The sequence below is a fragment of the Cimex lectularius genome, unplaced genomic scaffold, assembly GCF_000648675.2.
Source record: "Cimex lectularius strain Harlan isolate CLEC.00 unplaced genomic scaffold, Clec_2.1 scaffold32, whole genome shotgun sequence".
Lineage (NCBI taxonomy): Eukaryota > Metazoa > Arthropoda > Insecta > Hemiptera > Cimicidae > Cimex > Cimex lectularius.
Genome location: NW_019392689.1, coordinates 2,215,969 through 2,228,285, shown reverse-complemented (window position 1 = coordinate 2,228,285; position 12,317 = coordinate 2,215,969).

The window sequence follows — 12,317 nt, the reverse complement described above, 5'->3', positions numbered from 1 at the left end:
TGCTATTAACCTCTGAAATCATTAGAAACTCAAAATAGAAAATTAAAGAAAATAATTAAATTGCTAAATTATTAAAAAATGCCATAGTGAAATATTGTAAATGCAAATACAACACTTTTCCTTGTATAAATTGATTTAGCCATTAAGGCAATTATAAATAAAAAAAATGAAATGTGTATTTTTGTTTTTTATTTTCTTGCTACCCATGATTCATGCTCATGGTTTTTTTAGATTTTGTTAAGTGATGATTAGTGTTATATTCCTAGTTGTATACCTTTTAATCACTGCAAGGTCACTGTTATCTTTTCCTATAGGTGACTTTGATGGATTAAGTCTGGGTTTTTTCGTCGTTAGACTGGTTGGTTGTGCCTGGTGGTTCGTTTTTTTTACCAAAACATTGAAATTGGACGAAACCAATGGGGATTGGCCGAACAGGATGATTGGAAAGTACTAAAATACTGGTTCATCAACATGCTTAAAAACTCTCATCACATTCACTATGTACAATGATTATTGTAATAAACTTAATCATTGACATCATTGACCCATTTGGATATAAAATTTGTTCTGATATACATCCACTGTAACGTGAAGTTCCTACATACTTAAAAATGTGCTTCTTTTTAAAATCATTGGTACCCCAAGGGTTCATGTAACCCTGTAGTTGAAATACCCTTTTAAAATATTAATTAATTAAATCATTTTAATCATATATATTTGAATTCTCTCCGTTCATCAGTCATTAATCTTCAATGTTCAGTCTTTTATACGTATGTTCAAGCATTTGGCTGGTTACTATGTGAAATTAGCATTAAAATAAACAATATGCTGCTGGAATTGATTATTATTAATTTAAAATGGTAGTTAAACAATGAAAGCCATGTGCAGTAAATCTAATTTACGGGTATGACGTATGTAGGTAAGTACGAGAAGCTATGGAATTTCAAAGGGTAAGAAAGTAGACATAAATAATTACAAATACCTATGAATGTTGTTAAAACTGTCATTTATAAAAAAAGGCAACTATTGCTAAGTTATTAGTAAATAGGTTTTGGAATATGTTCAATCATAATCTGGTACAGCTTTTGGCGAAGTTCAAGGTGTTTAAGTGTTTCTTGTGCTCTACTTACCAGATCTTGGGTTTCAAGGATATTAGATAAATGTATTAGTTGGGGTGTGTATTATACTGCACCCTTTAAGAGCTATTGTATCCCCCATTCTGTGCTTAAAGCACACCGGTAAATCCTAGTTCATTGAGGAATTATTAGGCACGGTTTCAGTGGATGATTCAAGGATATGTTGTAGTAGAAAAAAAATTCAGAGATTTTTATTACAAAAATGTTTTTGGTCATAACCCTCAGGGTGTTGGTGTTTTTGAAAAAAGCCCATTTGTAAGCATTTCAGATTTGAATGTAGAGCTGCTGGATCGAACTCCGAACCTTTATTTTACAGTTATGAGCACCGTGACTACGCTTAAACCGTTGCGGACACCAATGTCCCCTCCCAACACTGCTATTGTTAAAAACTGGTATTGACCTCCTATTTCTTTTTATCTATAATTTTTTTTTTAATCTCCTATTTCTCTTTTCATTTGTTCAAATGCAAAAACTTGGTGACCTCTCCTTTATCCAAATCATATGCGAGTTGATAAACATGAATTGCTAGAGGTTTTCAGTATTGAATATGTTGGTTCATGAATGTGATTGTGCATCTGTAATCCTCCTAAGATGGATTAGGGAAGTTCAACATGAAAATATTGAACTTCTTTTTAAAGATTTGGACCATTGCTTGGGCTCTGGTCGGGCAGACGAATTTTTTATGCCACTTTGAGCAACGATGGTTCTTCAAAATGTGTTGCGAGAAAATATTTTTAAAATTTGTACTCTGAAAATTACTGCAAATGAATTTTGCCTTTGGTTCATTATAGAAGTCATATTTAACTTTTTGGCTGAATTTTATCACAGTTTGGTGTTTTGCATGTAGGTATCTCTAGCTTTTCTTGCTTTCATTTATCTGGGTAGTGAATGACAAAACAAATTGTTTGGTGATTCTTGGAAATACTGGTATCAATTGATTCAACAATTCAATTTTTTAAATTAAATAAAGAGAAAAAATGTAATATGTTTTATTACTATGCTAGTATATATATTGAGTAGCATTTTGGTCATAAATCCCGATTTTTGGAGGGAACAGCTGTGTTATTGTATATAGTACTGACAGATCTCACTTTGTGTTCCCTCTTGTGTATATTGAGAGAGAATTTATTTATTAGCATGAATGTGTAGTGTGAGAGGGCTGATGGTTGAATGTTGAGTATCCTAGTGGAATGACCCAGCTGTCACAGCCTGTCAAAACCAAAATTGGATGATTCTTAATTCAATTATATAAATAATAATACATGGCTATGGTAGTTTGGTTGTTTTTTGGTTATCCTGGTTTTCCTATATTCGCTGTTCTATGAGTATAACAACAGCATAGAGAGATGTTAATAGTCAAAAATCATCCAAACGCGGTTGTACGGCGCAAGGTGATACAGTTCGGCAAGACGTAAGAGATTTTTTGGTTTAACCTATTGTGGGACTTAGTATAATAATAGCCTCCCGGCGAGTCATTTATATTTGGGATATAAATTTGTTTCCTAGATAAAATGTATATCTAATACAGATGAACTAAAACTGTAGATAGAAATACAAGGAAGTAAAAGGAATTGATGATTGGTGATATAATTCGACAAATGATCTATCTTGACCAGATTGATTGGTTACATAAATATGCAGGAGTTGTTTCATTAAATAAACGAAATATTATTTACAGCATTCATGTTAACAAATTTTCTTCTTACTCTAATACTACGTTTTGTCCCTACACATAATTTTCTGGTATCATGTTTGCCTAATTTTTGTTTATTTGTTTTACGGTCTTGTAATGGCTGACTTGTTTCTTTTATTTATCTGCTTATAATGTTTGTCTCGTTCTCCTACCTTTTTGTTTGCGTATTTGCCCATATGTTTTCCCGTCCTATCCAATCATAATTGCCTGTTTGTTCTGACCGCTGGCTTATTTATATTTTTTCTATCATTCAGGCTCCTTCATTTTTTTAATTTATTTTTTATTTTTAGTATACATTTGTGTTTTTTTATGAGAGTAGTTAGTTCGTGTGCGTTTTTATTTATTTTGTCATTTTCTGAGTTGATTTTGTCTATTTGTTTATTTTGTTGCATAATTTTCTTTTCAACTTTACGTGCGTTTGTTTTTTCTGCTTGCTCATTTATTGATTATTTAGCTTAACACAGCAGACATAGGTAATTTCTACCGGCAATTTGTATTATTTATGTTTGACCTGATTGTACAGCGCAGGATGCAACACCTGACTAAAGAGATTTATTGGTTTGACCTAGCACACTTTCTTCGGAACCAATTTCATATTCACCGTTAATAATAATGAAGATAGCAAAGAAATATATACAGTGACTCACAGATTCGTTCACAGCTGAATGCAAATTGGGCTATATCATTATTTACTTTACAAAAAATTTGTAGGACATCAAATAAACGTAGTTTTTTAAATAATTTTATTTATCTTAACACAAAAAACACCCAAAAATTAAATTGTTCCTTTATCATGATTATTAAAATAATATAAAAGAAATTACCGTGTGCGAACGATTGTGTCATAGAAAGTCCTTTAATATTTTGTATGTCCTCCTTTGACTTTCAAAACTGCATCAGTCCTTCTGGGCATACTTCTCACGAGATTTCTGTACTGTTCTGGACCCATTCAACTTGTGTTTTTTCCCAAAGTTGATCGAAGTTTGAAGCGCCTCATGCAGCATCGACTAAAGATTTTTTAGTTTTCCCCACAAGTCCTCAATTGGATTAAGGTTAGGTGACTGTGAGGGCCATTCCATGACATTAAAACCACGATCAGCAAGCCACTGTTTGGTCAGCTATGGTTTCTTCACTTCCCGTCGCTCTTAATCCGGCCTCAGCAAACATCTCCGTTTGTTTCAGCACTGACATCCATATTATCATTATCACGCGGCCTACGCTGAATTTGGACAGCATTGTCNGAAAAGAGAGAGAGAGAGAGAGAGAGAGAGAAAGAAGAGAGAGAGAGAGAAGGAAAGAAAGAGAGAGAGAGAAGAGAGAGAAGAGAGAGAGAGAGAGAGAGAGGGAGAGAGAGAGAGAGAGAGAGAGAGAGAGAGAGAGAGAGAGTGAGAAAAGTATAACAGCATACTTCGTCAACGCCAAAGAGGTCCAATATAAATGTCGCCAAACATTACAACATTTCCAGAGGTCCAAATAAATAAATGAAAGGTCTCCATATTGGTACATATTGAGACCAGATAAAGATAAATATGTAGAGATTTCAATGTGTATATACATGTAATTAGAAAAAGAACAAGGTAAAGAGATAAGCTTATAGGCAAAAATTCATCCATACACGATTGGACGGCGCAAGGTGATACAGTTCGGCGTGACTTGGGAGATTTTTTGGTTTAACCTTCTGTGGGACTTTTTAGCGGTTCCAATGGGTCGTTATAATGGGTTGTCTGGAAAATAATGCAGGCTTTCATGTTTTCTTTCAATTACCTCTCTATACAGGGTGTGTAATGTTTCCGATGATTATTCGGAAATCGTGAGACCTTACAGACCGCATCTCACGATTTCCGAATAATCTATACAGGGTGTTGCAGGGTTAATTATCAATACTGCCATAGTGGATTCACTAAATAAAACGTAGTTCAAAGCTACCAGAACGAGCTGCCCAAACCACAAGAAACATTAATGAAATCTGTGGCGATGGCCGTGTGAGTGAGAGCACCGTTTACTGATGGTTTACAGACTTTTGAGTGGGAGACGTTAGCCTTGAAGACAAATAAGGTTAGGGAAGGATTTTATCCCTAGATGATGATGTTCTGCGAGCTTTGGTTGAAGAAAATCTCAGAATAACTGTTCGAGAACTAGCAGAGAGTCTTTCAGTCGGCAAATCGACCGTCGCTGTTCATCTTAAGGCAATTGGAAAAGTGAAAAAGCTCGAAAGTTCGCTTTTTCATGCAATAAACGACCGCCTAAAAAATCATCGTTATGAAATTTGCGCAACATTTCTTTGCCGAAACAGAAACTAACTTTTTCTGGATAGAATTGTTACTTGTTATGGAAAGTGGATTCTTTACGATAACAGCAGATTTTCTGGACATTGGATCGACAAAGGAGAAGCAACACTAGATTTTCCAAAGCCCCAAACTCATAAAAAAAGGTGATGGTGACTCTTTGGTGGTCTTCAAGTGGGCCGACTTACTGCATCTTCATGAATGCGAGCAGAAATTGGCATTGTTGAAGCAATATTTGGTCAATCGGAAATGGCCGATTCAGATACAGGACATCGCTCGGCTCCATGTCTCACATTTGACAAGACGAAAACTGTTCGATCTTGATTATGAGGCTCTGCTTCATCCTCCTCCTTCTCCAGACATCTTGCCCCACCGACTACCTTTTTTGCAGACGCCTGAACAACGTTTTACAACATATAAAATTTATTGAACAAAAGTCGTTATAAAATGTTAATCGTAAAAATGGTTAATAATAAAAATTCTATTCATAGGGTATAGAGAAGTTGCTATCACGTTGGGAAAAGTGTAACGAGTAAATTTAATTATTTTTATTTTATAACCGTAAACCTGCATTATTTTGCGGACAACCCATATTTTGGACTTAAATTTGTTTCATAGATAAAATATATACCTAATACAGATGAAGTAAAACTATGGATAGAAAAATCTTTAAATGCATATTGTTGGGCAGAGTGATACAGTTCGGCAAATTGTCTTGGCCTTGTTTGTGTGGGAAGATTAATAGGTATCTATATAAATAATAAAAAGAAATAAACAGCTGATTTGGCAAAGATATAGCAGGGTAAAAGTTTAAGACGGATTTTTTGAATTTGCGCTTTCTTTACTATAACGTTCCAGCCCACAAATACTCATGCTCCTGGCAAAACTCCGGTGTTCGGGAGAATCTCTCGGACCTTTTAGTGCTTCTTTACAAAATAATCGAAGTTCATCGAGAAGAAGCTGTGAATAAGGCGAAAAGCACAGAGAGGTTCTACTTGTATAAGGAACTTTTCAATGAACACCTACTGTCATATAAACCGAGCCTTTCCAAGAACCTTAATATTAGAGATTCTTGTTGGCTATTCAATCTAAGAGGAGAATTGTTATATTTGAAATGCAAACCCTGGGTTTGGAGTGATCCTCAAGATGAAACTTGTCCACTTTGTAACAGCCACGCCAGAGAAGATTCATGTCATTTTTTGGGAGTCTGCTCTCTTCTCTCAGAATTGCTTGGGTAAGACAGTCATCTCCAGAGTTGAAATACTGTATCTTTCTAACCAAGTATCCCCTTTACCGCTAATTTCCTTTGCTCGGCACGCCTGGAGGATACGAGTGGCTTTCAGATATGCAATAATTGTCGTCGCTGTACATATACTTTTCCTTTTACTGCTTTGTTTTTTAGTACTCTATCAGTTCTCAAAAGGTAATTTGTTCTTATTTAATTCTTTTTGTTTTCTTCTTTTTTCTCATATTTCCATCTATTATGATTCATACACCTGCTATATGTTAATTTTCTCTTCGAATTTTTTTTGTTTTAATATTTCTGTATTTGTAAGCTTTTAAGCAGTAAACTCAGCAGACATGCTATTAGCCATGCTTATTATACTTTGTATCAGTATTTCTATTTTTTTTGTTTGTATCATTTCTAATAAAGTATTGTGTATTGTATTGTATTGTACTATAACGTTCCGAATTGTTATTCAAATTTAAAAACCTAATATTTGTATATACATTTTTTGTAAATAATAATTAGAAGGAAGTAAATAGTTAGCAAGCATGTGCGGGCATGCTCAGTAATTTTTTTTTTCATGGTAGATAGGAAAAGCATAGGTAAACTGTTGACGGAAATATTAACCTTTCTTCCCTTTAAAATTTTTATGTAACAATTAATTGTTGGACGTCCAAAAATTAATTTTTATGTAACAATTAATTGTTGGACGTCCAAAATTTACATAATATAAAAATACAATAAAATATAAAGTTCTTTTTGATAAGTGATATTTCCTGTCTGAAATATCAGGCTTTTCATCTAGGCCAAGGTGGTCGATTTTCACTCCGAGGAGCGGCAGTCTGGTACTTCGCACATTCAATCCTGGAAATGTCTAGTGCTTGCGCACTGCACGCACCGACTCCCTAGCCGGGAAGTTGGCCGGGGTATATCCGACAACACGTATGCTTACCAGGAGCACACGAAACCCGAGGAGGTTGACACGTGTGTGCCTCGAACACATGTCTACCCCTCTTCACCCAATCGATAATCTTTCTATTAATAAACGACTGTAACACAAGAAGAATTTAACTTTTGTAATTTACTATACATTTCATACAACATTAACGAAGATTAAAGCCTGCCAATTATTTAATTTATGATGACAGAAGGGACTGATTAATTCACAATTATTGATTTAAATTATTATTTAGCATATTTCTTTCTTAATTATAATATGTTAATGTGTGTAAATACTTAAAACATAATTTCATGCAAATATGTACCGGCAAACCGAAAGTGAGTTCATACAAAAAGACAAAGATAAACAGACTCAATAAAGCAGAGATAATCTGAACCATTCACGTGCAAACAGACAAAAAACAACTAGTAAAAATATAACCCGAGTGGCAGAAATACGAAAGAACAAACAAATAGGCAAATGACATACGTAAAATTAGAGAAAAAACAACAATTTAAAAAAGGTGCACAGACAAACTCACGTAGGGAAGAAAAACGAACAAGCAAGTAGGCAAAACAAACTAGTAAGCAGAAATTTACACTTATTCATGAAATGGCAGAGACTGGCATACATACAGACAAGCAATATGACAATCTGACAAAAAATCACAAAATAAAAGCAAAACAAAGAAATAGGCAAACAGACAATCAAAAAAGAAAGTAGATAAAACGAACTAGTAGACAGAATTGATGCGAACGCACAAACAGTCAGAGTTATACAGATAAACTGGCAAGCAAGCAAAAAAAGGAACTAGTAAAAAGTTAAATATATATACAATCAGAATGAAACGAAACAAACGAAAAGACAGACATTATATTACACAAAACACAGAAGGAGGTTTACATACAAAAAAATTACCTACAGACGAACTCATAAATGAATAAATAAGCAAATAGATAGCAAAAGCTAGTAACCAAAAAGTAGACAAACATATAAATACAAGCAAGGAGGCCAATCCAAACAAAGAAAACCAGAGAAAAAGACCCACAGACAAACTTACTTATGAATAGACAAGGAAGAAGATAGAAAAACTCGAAAAAAATTAAAAGACATAATAATGAAATATATGCATCAAAACAAACAAATAGACTGCCAAGAAATAGGCAGATAGAAAATTAGAGAAACGCACAAAAAGAGCAACGAAACACAGACAAACTCTCGCCAAAACAGACAATTAAAAAGATAAGACGACAAAACAAACTCGCCAGCAAAAATTATGATAACGAAAAAAGATAGAGATAGTAGGACAAACAAAAAGGTTAGAACGCAAGACAAACTCGTAAAAATTCTAACACTCTTAAAAACAGAGAGAAACATTTCTATGAAGTCGAACAAATTGACAGGCCAAATGAAAATGACACAAAATAAAAATATAGAAAAAAGAGATAGATTTAAGCTCTAATACAAACGGACAAGATTGTTGTAAACAGTCAAAATATACTAGTGGACACACATACGCACATAAAGACAGAGAAACTAATACAAAACATAACAAACAAGCAGGCAACCAGAACAACAAACAAATCCAGAAAAAATGGAGTCGGGTTTGTGGAACTCCCAAACAAGCTAGCAGAAACAAAGAACTGGAAAAAGCAACACATGAAATAGGCTAAAATGTATCAAACAAAACAAATAATTATACAAACGAACTGGAAAAATGAAAATTAGGTAGTTGAAAAAGCTGAGAGACTAACTCACAGAAAGAAAAACACAAATAAAAAGTGGAAAGCAAAATAAAAATCTACAAGCAGTCAGACCAACATACAGCAAATACCCCTGTTATTTTGTACATTTTTGTACCTTTGAAAAGTTAATGCTTTACTCTCTTTTACTTGCTCTTTCTTTTCCTTGGTATATATAGTGTGAGTGGGTAAAAAATACACTTGAAAACTTTTAAAAATCGAATAAAAAAAGTAATGTTATTTTCTTAAATTAAATATATGTTCGTTAGTATAGAAAATATAAGGAAATTAGGTTCAGTTAAGGTTTGTACGTAAATTTGTTTCAAACGGAAGTTCCCTATTCTCCGGACGAAAGAAATTGTCTGATATTTGAATGTTGATTACTTCCTGGAAATCGTAAAGGTACATTGTTTTACACAGATTATATCTCATAAATATACATCCTTTCCAAATTAGGAAATAAATGAGAATATCCCGAAGCCCTGGGGCCAAATTTAAATTGCAGTTGTAATTTTAATTTCGAACTTTAACCAAATCGGCTTCAATTTGAAACGAAATCACAAAAGATAAAAAAAGAAACTCTGGTTTATGCTTGCCATTTTCAAATTAATTTTATGCAAATATTCCTTGCATTTGAATAGTAAATTATTACGAGAGAGTAAAGATGTTTAAATAATTAATTAATTTAACATTTCATTCGTTAATTGAAATATCATTTTTTGCTCGTTCGTTTATCAGTCTTATTAATTTGTTTGACTTTTGTGTTCGCGCCTTATCAACAAGGGGAATTATTTTTAAAATGGTAAATATCTTTATCAAATAATTTTCTTGTTTGCTGCGTAGCTAATCTGTCTGTAAATCAAATAAACAAAACAAAGTTGAGACAATTGTAAAATGTTTATTTTTACTATTGAAATCGGAAATAACACAAGTATATGAAAGAAGTTTAAATATGTGTATTTATCTTATTTTCTTATTATTTTAAGTTTATATTATGAAGTAAATTTGCTAAAAATAAATTGCATCAGTAAAAGTAGGCAAACACAGAAGATGGACAGATTAACCTGCAGACGAACTCATACATGACTAAATAAGCATACAGACCACAAAACCGGGTAAACCAAAAAGTAGACACATATACAAAAAACAAGCAAGGAGTCAAAACAAAACAAGAAAAAACAGGAAAAGACCCACAGAAAAACTTACATGTAAATGGATAAGCAAACAAGCAAGAAGACAGAACAATTTGAAAAACTCGAACAACTTGAATTGCACCAGAAAAAAGAAGGCAAACAAAGAAGATGGCCTTGGGGACACATAGAACAGGAAAGAGTCACTACAATTGCTAGAACAAAGGATCAAAAAATAACATCTCGAACGAAATATTAAATGTTTCATTGAAGCAAAGTTTAATGATTACACTTTAATAATAATTTAAATTGTTATAACATACAGCCAAAGACAAAGGAAAAAATAACTTTTTTACCTTGATACAGAGCTACTAATCCATTTAACTCTTTAGACTAAAAATAAAGAAAATCAGTTCAATTTCATCCTTTTCAGAGCCAACTTGTCGAATGAGTTCATTGATTTTTAAATGGTTTTATTTTGAAGAAAAAATAAATTTGTGTAAACAATATTTTTTCTTAAAAGCATGGTTTTAGGTCGAGAAGATCTTGCCAGGGCAGATGCTTTGGCCAACGACGGACGTGGCGACCCTACAAAGCCCAAGTCTTGGGTGTGCAGCACTCTACTATCCTCGATGGTGTTCAGGGGTTTAGGGCCACCGGATGTCTCGAACGAGGAGAAGGTATTGGTTAACCGCGATGTACGGCGGCTAGAAACGATCGTTTTATTGCTATTACCGCATTACGTAACCATCTTTTGAAGGCTTTCTTGATCGTCAACTTCAAACGGTCAAGGTGAGCTCTAAAACAGTCGTTTTACTGGCTTCGTGAGTATAAACGTCTGTAGACGTCTCGCATCAGGTTCTCTACTAGGAGAGGGGCCAAATAGAAACTATTCACAAATCAGCACCTCATTTGGACATTTGAACAATAGGGGGGGGGGGCTGTTCTCTTCACAATTGAGTGCCGGTTTGGTTTATGGCAATCAGGTGACCAGGTCCGTGCCTGGAGACAAGATGGAGAACGCTTTGGTTCATGTGCCATGCCATGATTCACAGCCTTTTTACAAAATCAGTCAGCTATGGTATGAGGTAGAATCAACGTACATGCCTGTACCGATTATCGTACAGAATGGATCTTTGCATGCACTAAGGTACATTGAGGAAGTTCTTCTGGAAGCTGTAGTCCCATTTATCGGGGACAACTTTCTGTTAATGCATGGCAACCCCCGTTCTAATGCTCGACCGACTGTAGCTTGAGTTGTCACCCGTTATTTGCAGGATATAAGGATTACCACAATGAACTAGCCAACATCTTCTCCTGACATGAACCTCATAGAACACTTATGGCACAGGATAAAGAGACGGGTTAGACATCGTTCGGCGCCTCCTACAAAGAACAACTTCAAACCGCTCTTGTTGAAGAATGGGTTTCTGTTTCACAAGACGAAACCCGATCGATTATTTACTAGATGCCTAAGAGATTTAAAGTTCTCCACGAGGCCAGAGGAGGTACTTCGCGTTGTTAAGAGCAGAACTAGGTAATAGATTGTTAGTTAATATATCACTAAGATTTTCTCGTGTTTTGGTGAATTTTCTTTCAAACTATTACAATTAAGTAATTTTTATTCAAACTCATGAATTTCTGATTTTTTTTAAAATTTGGTTTACATTAAAATAAGTATGTTGTAATTAATATAACGATAAAAAAACACGCAGTTTGAAACAAACAATGAAATACGAGGGTCCGATTTTTTTTTCTTTGTGTGATGTAATTGTCTTACATCGACTGATAATAAATTTAAATAATTGCGCTGTTAATGTTGAGGTTAATGTTGAAAACAAATTCATTTGCTTACTTTTTTGCAATTCTTTAAACGGAAATTCATAACTGACAAAAGTGAAAACTTTGTCTTTTTTTTGTTTTCCAGTGGAAGCTTATAACTTTGTTTGAAATACCTTTGTTTACCTAATCGCATTTTCCTATTTAGCTCAAATGCTTTCACCTGTGCTGGAAAACGTGCTCCGATCACGTTCCAACTTCACGATCCAATTCCTTTCAGCTCGGCCCTGACTCGCCAGGGAATGCGATTAGCAGACAATTCGCTTGCCTAAAAGCCGCTGAACGAATTGAGTCTTTAATTCAAATTGCTGTAAAATTTTACAA